This window comes from Takifugu flavidus, unplaced genomic scaffold (genome assembly GCF_003711565.1).
Source record: "Takifugu flavidus isolate HTHZ2018 unplaced genomic scaffold, ASM371156v2 ctg558, whole genome shotgun sequence".
Taxonomy (NCBI): domain Eukaryota; kingdom Metazoa; phylum Chordata; class Actinopteri; order Tetraodontiformes; family Tetraodontidae; genus Takifugu; species Takifugu flavidus.
In genome coordinates, this window is record NW_026622172.1 from 40,764 (window position 1) to 50,806 (window position 10,043).

The 10,043-nt window shown below is 49.4% G+C and overlaps 1 long non-coding RNA gene across 1 annotated transcript; it reads left to right on the forward strand.

Moving 5' to 3' along the window:
- The first annotated feature begins 6,702 nt into the window (after positions 1 to 6,702).
- LOC130520849 (uncharacterized) lies at positions 6,703 to 8,360 on the forward strand. Its single transcript, XR_008949077.1, has 2 exons — positions 6,703 to 7,966; positions 8,043 to 8,360. It is a non-coding gene; the product is annotated as an uncharacterized LOC130520849 (long non-coding RNA).
- The last annotated feature ends 1,683 nt before the right edge of the window (positions 8,361 to 10,043 follow it).

Below are 10,043 nucleotides of genomic sequence, written 5' to 3' on the forward strand. Positions count from 1 at the left end.
GGCCAGGTCCGAAGTCATATTCCTGCCAAGGAACTTATCAACACCAGTAAACTACGTTGTCATGTTTTACGATGGGGGTCTACCATTTCCTGTCTGGCTGGCTCCAACTGTCTGACCAGTCCTCAGGTCAAGGAAGGGTCAACTGACTTGCTTATGTGTATTCCTACTAAAGAGTATATAGTATTCCTAACTTCTAAACTAACTGTAACATAAAACAAAACATATAGTATAACACATGCTAATAAGATAAAAGATCCTAACAAGATAAAATAATTCTCTTCAATCCCCCTTTTGGCCTCGCCTAAACTAGGCCAATACTACCAAATTATTGTCAATTCCCTTAAATCTCTCCATCACTTACTCCCATCAAGGGAATGGTTTCCCTTGAACTTGAGCCATCTGGTAAGGAGGAGGTTGCTTTCCTTCAATTGCAGTTACGATTATACGATTACATAGAGAACGAATACAAGGAATACAACAACAACCACACAAAATTAAGCCGGCGGTTGCAGAAATTAATGACATCAAAACAGATAGAATGATCACTTTCCATTTACCAAACATTCTATCCATCCATTTCTCTAGTGGATTAGTTACACCAGAATGCTCCTTCATTTCGTCTGACAATGTCCGCAAACCTTCCAGTGCCGGGTCACAGAACCATCTGGAGCTGTATTATTAGGAATGAATGTACAACATTGATCTCCAAACATAGCGCAAACCCCTCCTTTTTCTGCTAAAAGCATATCAAGGGCCATTCTATTTTGCACAGTCATCAAAGAAGTGGCTGCAACCTGTTCTGACCGGCCAGCCACTGCATCTCTGGTGAGATTCGCCAATCGCTGCACATTATAATGAACATAATTGATTCTATCCACATTCTTATTTGGAGTTATAGGAAACAGTGCAGAGATTAAAGGTAAATGCCGCGCTGACGCCACGTGAGCCCCGCATCTTTAAAGAGGCGCAGCGGGGCGACGCGGTCGCGGCGCAGGCGGCGGCGCAGGCGGCGGCGCAGGCGGCGACGCGGCAGCGGCGGAGGCGGCGGCGGTGTGGGAGGTTCCGGATACTCGCTTTCTCACTCCGCGAGCTTCCAGCATCAGCTGTTCGACGCCGCGCGCTCATTGCTGGAAGTGGGATCCGGATGAGTCACATGACAGAACTGGAGGCTGACATCTGGAGAAAAGGCACCGCGTCCCGGCTCGCACCGCCATACTGTCTTTTGAGCCACATTCCCATTTTTCTCGCCACATTTTACTCCCGCTCGGTGAGCACATTTCCAACAAGCATATTTTTTTTTGCTCTTTTCTATTGCCCCCCCTCCTCTCTCTTTCCTCCCTCCTCCGCCTTTTTTCCCATTTTTTCCTCCTTTTGCTGGTGTTTAAATTTGAGTTTTGCCGCGGTGCTTCGGAGCCCCCCCCCCCCCCATCCAGGCTTCAAGTTTCCAGCATGCAGTTGTTCTGGTCCCGGGGGCAGACGCGGTCTCACTTGCACTTTTGTTCCGATCGAGCAGCTTTTGTCAGTATTGAGATTTTTCACGCGTTGATTGGTGGTTTTGAGACATTTTCCCCACATTTTTGTTCCTTTTTTGTTGTTGTGGTTGCTTTGGTTTGCATTTTGCAGTGTTGCTTGTTTGCCTTCGAGTTTTGTGATTTCGGGTCGACCTCACCGATCCAGACCTTTGCTTTGACTTTCTTTCCTCTTTTCTTTATCTGAAGGAATCATTTTTAACCTGGTACTTTTCTTGCAGCTCGCAGGTTTGTCGTTTCTATTTTTATTTTGGGTTTTTTTGTGTGTTTCACCTTTTTCGGTTTGCTTGTACTTTTGCTGGCAGTGTCGAGTCTCTTTTTTTTCCTTTTTACGGATGTTATTTCTCCTCTAGATGATGCTGGGTGGACGAGGGCAGTTTTGTGTCACCGAGGATGAACAGACATTTCCCCACTCGCAGGTATCTGGAACGAGTTCATGATTGACACCTTCATGTCTCTAATAAAGGTGATAAACGTGCACCTGTGGCTGTTATTTCGCAGGACTGGCACAAACGCTTCATCAAGCCTTCTTTATCAATGTTATCTGAAGGTTATCTGATCGGATCCATCTCTGCGTGACGCGACATGGCCGGTTCCAGACGCGGCTTGTGTGTTTTTATATTTCGGATGGTTGGTATTTTCCCGTCCTCCTCCTCCTCCTCCTCCTCCTCCTCCTCCTCCTCCTCCTCCTCCTCCACGCCGCAGCTGAGGACCTGATGTAGCTGCAGGATGCGCCGCGCTCTCCGGCACCATCCAAACGCTGCCGGACGCGGCCGCCGCGTTTCCGCCCGCGGTGAGAACGCGCGTCCTGCGCGGCGGTGCGCCTCCATCCCGCAGCTGGCCCCGGCTCGAATTGGCTGAGTCAGGCTCGCTTCTCGCGATGGTCACATGAGAGGAGAGGCGAGCTGACAGGGTTTAGAAAGTGGCCTAAGTGGTGCAAAGCTAAAATGTGACGCGCAGGGTGGGTTTTGGGGGCCGCGCGTCCCCCCTTTCTGGCTGTTCCTGGCGCTGGCTCCAGATGAACCACATTTTGCTGCAGTAGCACGATCAAATCCCAGAGTGACCACCCACCCGGAATAAGGCTGCTAAGTCATTAAACAGGCGGACAGGATTCAGCCTTTTAATGTGCAGCAACTCAATATTGGTAAGAAACTGATTCTGGCAATTAGGACGGTACATCCCATCATGTATCGGGGAGCTGCTAGTGGGCATCGAGTTCCCTGAATGCAGATAAAAAGCCACAGGGGGCAGTTTTTAGGCTCAGTGATAAGGAAGAGCTTTGGGGAGGTGAGAGGATAAAAAGCCATCTGGTCAGGGCAGGAAGAGGCCTGGACTCTTCCAAAACTTTCCAAAACTTCTTCAAGGCATCGAGCTTTGCTCCTGTTGACGTGCAGATGAGCCATCTGTTGCTAATGCTAATGCACACCTTCCCACCCTGGGACGTGCCTCACGCTCCTGCTAGCGTTGCTGCTGACCAGTATGACGGCTTCCGATAGGTCCTGCGGCGCCGCGCCCCCCCTCCGGTCGGATCTCTCCCATATCTGAGGCAGACCTGCTCAGGAGGCCCGCAGAGGAATACGATCACTCGTGAATGGATACAGCCCTGCTAGCATGAATAAAACATCATGCAGATGCAGCGGCATCACTCAGTGTTGGCTGGAACTTGTGAGGCAGGCGTGTGTGGCGCTACACGTGTGCTTGAACATTAGCGTGTGTGTGTTGGGGCATGTGTAATGGGATCGTTGCTGCCATTAAGTTTAAAGTGTCATCGTTTTTGAACCACACAGCGAAGCTAAATTTAACGTTTTATTGGCGTTAGCGTGATTTATTTGACCCAGTAACGCGGCTATAAACGTCCCCGACCGGTGTTTGGGCCCAGATGTTATTCCTGGTGTTGTTTGAAGAGCAGTTTAGGGTTCCACAGTAAAGGTTCTTTAATGACTGAACATTAAATGAAGCTGTAGCTCCTCCTCCATCAAGCTGCAGGGGTGGGGGAGGGGCGGCGCTCTGGTTTGGGAGGCAATTAAGACGTTCTTCCAGCAGATAAAGAAAGAGGGAGTTAATTACAGAATGAATGATGATGAGATTGCTACCATGCTTTCCATAATAGCGGGATCACAAATAAATAAGCCGATGTAAATCGCGCTATCCATGCGCCATATTTACTCCAAATCCCATTTAGCTGTCCTTAATGAGACACGACACTTTGGCTTCCTGATAAATAATGCTGTGTTTACAACAAAGAGCACTTCCTGGAATTGAAGTGGATCAATTCCACAATGGATGCAGATTGAATGATGGATTTATTACGTTTGTTAATCTAAATAAGGAGGCGCGAGCGTACGGGCAGCAAGAGAGGCCGCTTGAACTCGGAAGAGACGCAGAACGCCGCCCCACGCGTGCACGTGGGGGTGCACGTGGGGTATTACTCGTGCTCGCTGTCCCCTCTCACAGATAAACAGGGAACCTTTGGCACGGCGGGCGCGACAGGAAGGAGCAGCGAGTGCTTCCCTGTGCTTCACGCGGATCCCGTTCGGGTTCACCTTGACCTCCGCAGGGTGCGTCCTGGGCGTTGATTTGGCGAGTGCATATTCACCGCGGCTGCCTCCCTTTTCACAAACCATCCACTCTGATCCGTTTTTCTGAAGCCTGCACGGCCGCAGACCTGCTGAATAGAAATATGGCAGGGCGAGGAGAAGAAAGAAGCTGCTGCACTTCATAAGGCAGGATGACAGGCCCTTCGCCCCGGCCGGCCCTGGAGGGATCCCTTAAGCTTCAACGGGGAAACTCTTTAAGAATCTGCAGCTAGCATCAGCGGCGGGAGGGAAGTGAGCTGTGCTGGCTCTGGTTAGCGCCCGCTAACACCCTCTACAACTGTGATGTCGCTGCAGAAACGTAGAGGAACGACCTTTTCTTCTGCGCCCCTCTTCATTCTGAATTATTCACGCACGGGGTAAATTCTTAAAGCGTGCGGCTGTTGGCAAATATTGAGACTTTTTAAATCCAACAGCAGTCTGCTGCTGCGGAGCACCGTGCAATTAAAGAGGAATAGAACGAGGGGGCGTGATGAACCGTCTACTTACAGGCAGAGAGGGCGGTAGCCATTTTTAATGGCACCACATGCAGCCGGACGATTAAACACCGCTGGAGACGGTGTCGCTCGCCTGCCTCCGTCTGAGACCCTGTTGTTCGTGTGCATCTCTGCTTGTTCTGCATGACGCGCTGGCCCCGCTTTGAAATTCATAGCGTGCGTGGGCGAGAATATAAGACGCTTGCTGCGCTCTGTAGTTGCGCTGCTGCGGCTCTCGCGGGACCTGCAGGTTATTGAGATGCAGCCCATCAAACACGGCCCCGTTAGGTCTCCTCTGATCTTTGGGAGCTGTGCCCTTCGCTGTGAGAGGCCCTTCACGGCATGAGGCTACTCTTATACGTGCATTTTAAATAGCAAAGGATCAATGGAATCAAAGACCCAGCCGGCCGCGTTAGTATATTTGACTCCACATCTTTTGTCCACGCTACGTCCCTCTGATCTATAGAACCAAACGGGTTGTAAAGCGCATTGATTATTCTTGAATGGTGGACTGTGGCGAGCGCAAACACCCGGAGAGTTTCCACGAGTCTCTGCCAGCTCAGGTCTCCGGATTTAATATTTATCAGCTCTGTCTGCCTGTGCGGAACACATACAGCTGAAGACGGCATCTGTAATAAAAGTTGCATTAACCTCTCAGAGCGCGAGGGGGGATACAAGCGCGGCTCAGTGTCTGAGTGCAGGTTTCTGCCATGTCATTAATGTTCAATGAGCCAGAGACATTAAATCCTTGAGCTTTGCACTCTATCAATACTGTATATATTTATATATCACATTTAATCTGCCATCCCCCGCTGAGCTGCCTCGGTGTCCACCAGTCCGGGGTCCAGGATCTTCTCGTCACTACTCGTATCTCCACGTAAACGCTGCCGGGTCCCACAGCTGTCTGTCCAACCGGCCCCACGTTTGCATTCAGTCGGTGTGGAAAGTACTTGAAATTCATTTAAAGTTATAAAAAAATCAAATCAAATCTCCTCTGAAAATGACTCGGGTGAAGGTGGGAGAGCTGCAGGCGTCCCTGGAGGGAATTATTTAATCCGATGGCAGGAATGATCCCATTTTGGTGGCGAGGGGTCGTGACTTGCCCAGGATTCAGACGTTTCTACGTGTTTGTACTTAGTTACACGTTGGCACGTCGGGTATATGAGGCAGTTCATGCTTTCTTTTTGTCTCTATCTCATGTTTTTGTTGTGTTGTAGTTGTTGTCTGTGTCTTTTATTGGCTTGAACTTCCTGTCTGTGGTCTGCGGCTGCCCCGCCCTAATGTGGTGCACCTGTGTGCAGCTAGCTGCACCCTCCTGGTCAAGTTTGAGTCCCCTCGGATGTTTCATTGGAGATTTTCCCCTCAGTCGGTCTGATTGTGTTGACGGTCTGCCCACGTCTGCTCCTCCTGCCGGACGGCGAGCTTGCTGAGTGCCATCAACATAAAACGTCTGCTCGCTGAACTCCCGACTCAGTAAATCCAAATCTCCCGGACACCTGCGGAGTGAAGAGGGGTGAAACTCATATTTGCCAGAATTGCATCTTCTGTCTTCAAAAGGTCACATTAATCCAGAAGGAAACGGCGTGTTTTTCTGCTCTCGCGGCTAAAGCAACAGCAAGTCGGCACTTCCGAAGCTCCTCATCCAGTGACAGAACAGAAACACACCCAATTCCACGTAATCTGTCCATATTTGAGTCGAGGGGGAGGAGTCGGAACCTTCAGGCTGAGCAGAAATTCTGAACCTTGCCTCCTTGTCTGCCTGCTGCCCGCAGTGACCGCTCCATCGCCCCGGTGGCGTCGGGAATTACCGGACGTTCCGTCGGGGGCTTTTGTGTTTGACGCAGGGAAAGGACGAGACTTGGACTCGGTTAGTTTTCTGTTTTCATCTCTTCCTTTCTCTGCGCCCCCACCTCAGCGGCGGTGACCAGGATGTTTGTACCTGCTAGACACGGCGGTGCTATCAGTGCAATCCCGGGGAGCACTTTGAGGATTAGGCGCTGAAGCATGAAGAAGCTTTTGAAGTGGCTTTGAAGTTTGCGGTGCAAGTTTAATATTTCCCCCCCGTCGCTGCGTTCTGCTACCTTTGAACATTCAGCCCCCGGCAACGCCAGCGGGAGGGAGTTGCGTGATGATACAAAGGAGATTTGTATCATGGGAGGGGGGCCTCCAAACATCAGCGTCCCTCCGACAGCTCTACACACGCGTGGATTTGTCGGAATGACCAACAAAACAGGAACGATATTTGTGTGTTTTCATAAAGGCTGCGGCGCCTGTGAGGAGCTCAGACTCCGCCAGGACGTCACAACAATTTCAAAGACGTGAAGCGCACAGCAGCTGCCCTCGCTGACCGACAAGGCTTAGCGCTAAGTTAGCCTGGGTCCTGCTGGGATGTTTGTTCCATCATGAGGAAAACCCAACAACAAACTTCTGATCCGCGGGCTCTTGGCAGGCCGAAGGATGATGAATAATAACGGAGGGGACGCTGGAACGGCCTCCTCGCCCAAGCCCGGCGGCCACGTGGAGCGGCGCCGTGTCCAGATGTTTCTTGGCTGGCGCGCTTGCCTTCCCTGGCTGCTCACCTCCGTAGGAAATTAATGAAATTCCGACTTGATTGATTGTGCGGCTCGGGCTGTGCGAACGCCGGCCGGGCCAGCTGCATCTCTCAGCAGAATGAGGCTGCGCCGCCCCGACCCTGGCGGCCCACCAGCGGCAATATGTTCACCACCCGGAGGAGGGTGATAGGAAAGCAAGGGATGGTCGACCCCCCCCCCCACGCGACACCTCCAGAGGAGAGGAGACGCCAAGAACGCTTCCCCGCCAGCCTGAAAACCATAAAAACATTCAGCTGTATTCAAATGTGCATGACCGGAGTGCATAGAATTGGAAAAATGACCCTCTTTGATGGCAGAATATTCCTTCATTCTCTGCGCAGCGAGTCCATAAATGCAACCTGTGGAAATTTAAAGTCATTTAAATTCCACTGAGGCGTTGCCAAGTCTTTGAAGCCAAAAAATTGCTTGTCACCCTTTTACAATTCACATTATTGAGCACATGGCGCCTCCCAGGAGCACCTAGAAATAAGAAACATCCCTGTGCAAACTCTTGATTGTGGGGAGCTGAAAAAGCATCGATTCAAATGTCCCTGACTGATGGAACACGCAGGGCCGCTGAAACGTAGCTTCTCCTGCAGAGCATCCGCTAACAAAATGCTCATTTTTCCACATTTAAACTCCTGCCAGCTGCAGCTGTACCCGTGAGTGCTAATGACAACAACATCCTGATTGTGGTACAGCCACAGGATCCAGCCCTCCAAAACAGCATCATGTCCAGGAGGGGTGCCCAATGAGCTCTACTACTTACCACACCGGTAATATTTGATGGTAGATTGTCTGCAGTAATTTTGTTTTTCAAATAAATATCATAATATCTTCTGTGTAACATAGGTTGACTCCAGAGACTGTGGATTTCAAGTTGAACAGACTCAACTGGATGCTTTTCCTGAGGCTCCCCTGACAAGAGCTCCATGTGGGGATGCAAACATGCAGGAGTACCTGGACTTGGCCATGCAGAGCAATCATTTACAGAAGGCAGAGTACTGGCAGTCTGCAGCTGAGCTGTATCTGAATCTAAAAGAAATTACTCAGCTATGATTGAAAAGACATTATAAAGGTGTAACTTGTACACAAAGTGTCTTAATTTGTCACCTGCAGCATCATTATTTTAAAGTGGGAAATATGAATAAACATAATGCGTAGTAATGAGCATGGATTCCCTTTTTTTTTAATAGATAAAATCGGGAACTACTGTTTCATGAACAGAACACACTTTCAGAATGATGAACCCCCCCCCCCCCCCCCCCCCCCCAAATGAAACAAAAAACAAAACGGCCTCTTACTTTAACATCAAAACACTTGGAACTGCACCTTTAGGTGCACCAATGACAACGGCATAACAGCAGAAGAATAAACATTTTTTGAGTCCAATATGGCTCATAAACAGCCAAATCCTGGACTATTCTGAATTCCAAAGTCCATTTGTGCCTTAAACACACTGTAGGAATCCAGGAGTAGTAATTTCAACAAGTTAGAACAAGTATTTGACATTGGGAATGGAGAGCCATCCAGGAACTCAATTTTTGGCAACGGTTCCAACCCAGAAGGAGGAAGTGATGTCAGCCCCGTGGCAAACATCAAAACTGTCTGGTTCCCAGTTTTTGGGAACTCTTTTGCAGGGTTTCTCCTGCGGGGGGCGTGGTGGAGCCATGCCTCAGCCGCAGGTGGTGCCGGGGACTGGTGCACCTGCAGATGATCGGTAATCAAGCCACCTATTTATGGACTGTTCTCACGGGTGGCCAGCGTTGGCGTGTCTTGTCTGTTTCGGAATACCCCGGCTATACCCTCCTGGACTATCGTGAGACTTTTTCTTCGTGGATAACTTTTGAACCCGGTTATCGGATTATTGTTTGTCTTTATCCTTCGTGGACTGCTTTTGACCCGGCTTGGGATTTTGTCGTAAGTTTACATTCCCTGTTTTGATGAAGAACTGAGTCGTGGTCTCCACGCCTTTTTGAGTTGCTCAACGTTCTATAAACTTTAATAAAGCTTCTTGGAAAACGATACGCCACTGTGTCCTGCCTGCTTTCGGGTCCTGATACAACCGCTCGTAACATTACACGCCAACCAACATGGATCCGGCGGATCAGGACGCAGTGCGCCGTACATTGGAGGCTCAGGGTAGGTTGCTGGGTCAACACGACCAGCTCCTTACCGACATCTGGACCTCTCTCCGGACTCTTAACGCCAGCGTGACGAACCTGCCTCGCCACTGTGTTCTGCCTGCTTTCGGGTCCTGATACAACCGCTCATAACAAAAACGTCTTTCACAGACAGAGCAGCCTCGCCTTCTGCAAAGAAATGTTCAGGTAGATATACAGTACATGGTAGTTATAACAAAAAACAAACCTTCAGTCAAGGAGATAGTCTGCCCAGTAGGCCAAGATTACACTTTCTTTTTGTCTCCTGTTGCTCCCTGCAGGGCTGACGTCAGGTGTAAAGAGTCTCAATTTCAAAGCCAGCGAGTCGCTTTTCAGAGTGGCAGAGAACTGGTGTCAGCAAAGAAGGGTGTTGCTGTAGTGCTGTCAGAAACTGAAGGGCTGAAAGGCCATCTTTGAATCTACAACGTGAACACAAACACTTTCACTGCTGTGTAGTGCCAACAGCAACAACCAATTAAACTATCTAAATTGTATTATCTTAAGTTTATATATTTTATAAGATTATATTTGGTTGTTATATTGAGTATTTATAGATTAGCATAAGACAGAGAATGGAGAGACAGACATCATATAGGCTAGCAGTTGTAACACCATAGATATACATGCCATGAGACATTTCAAGCAAATTTCATTTTTTTGGGGTGGAACGACAAAAAACAAATGAAAATTA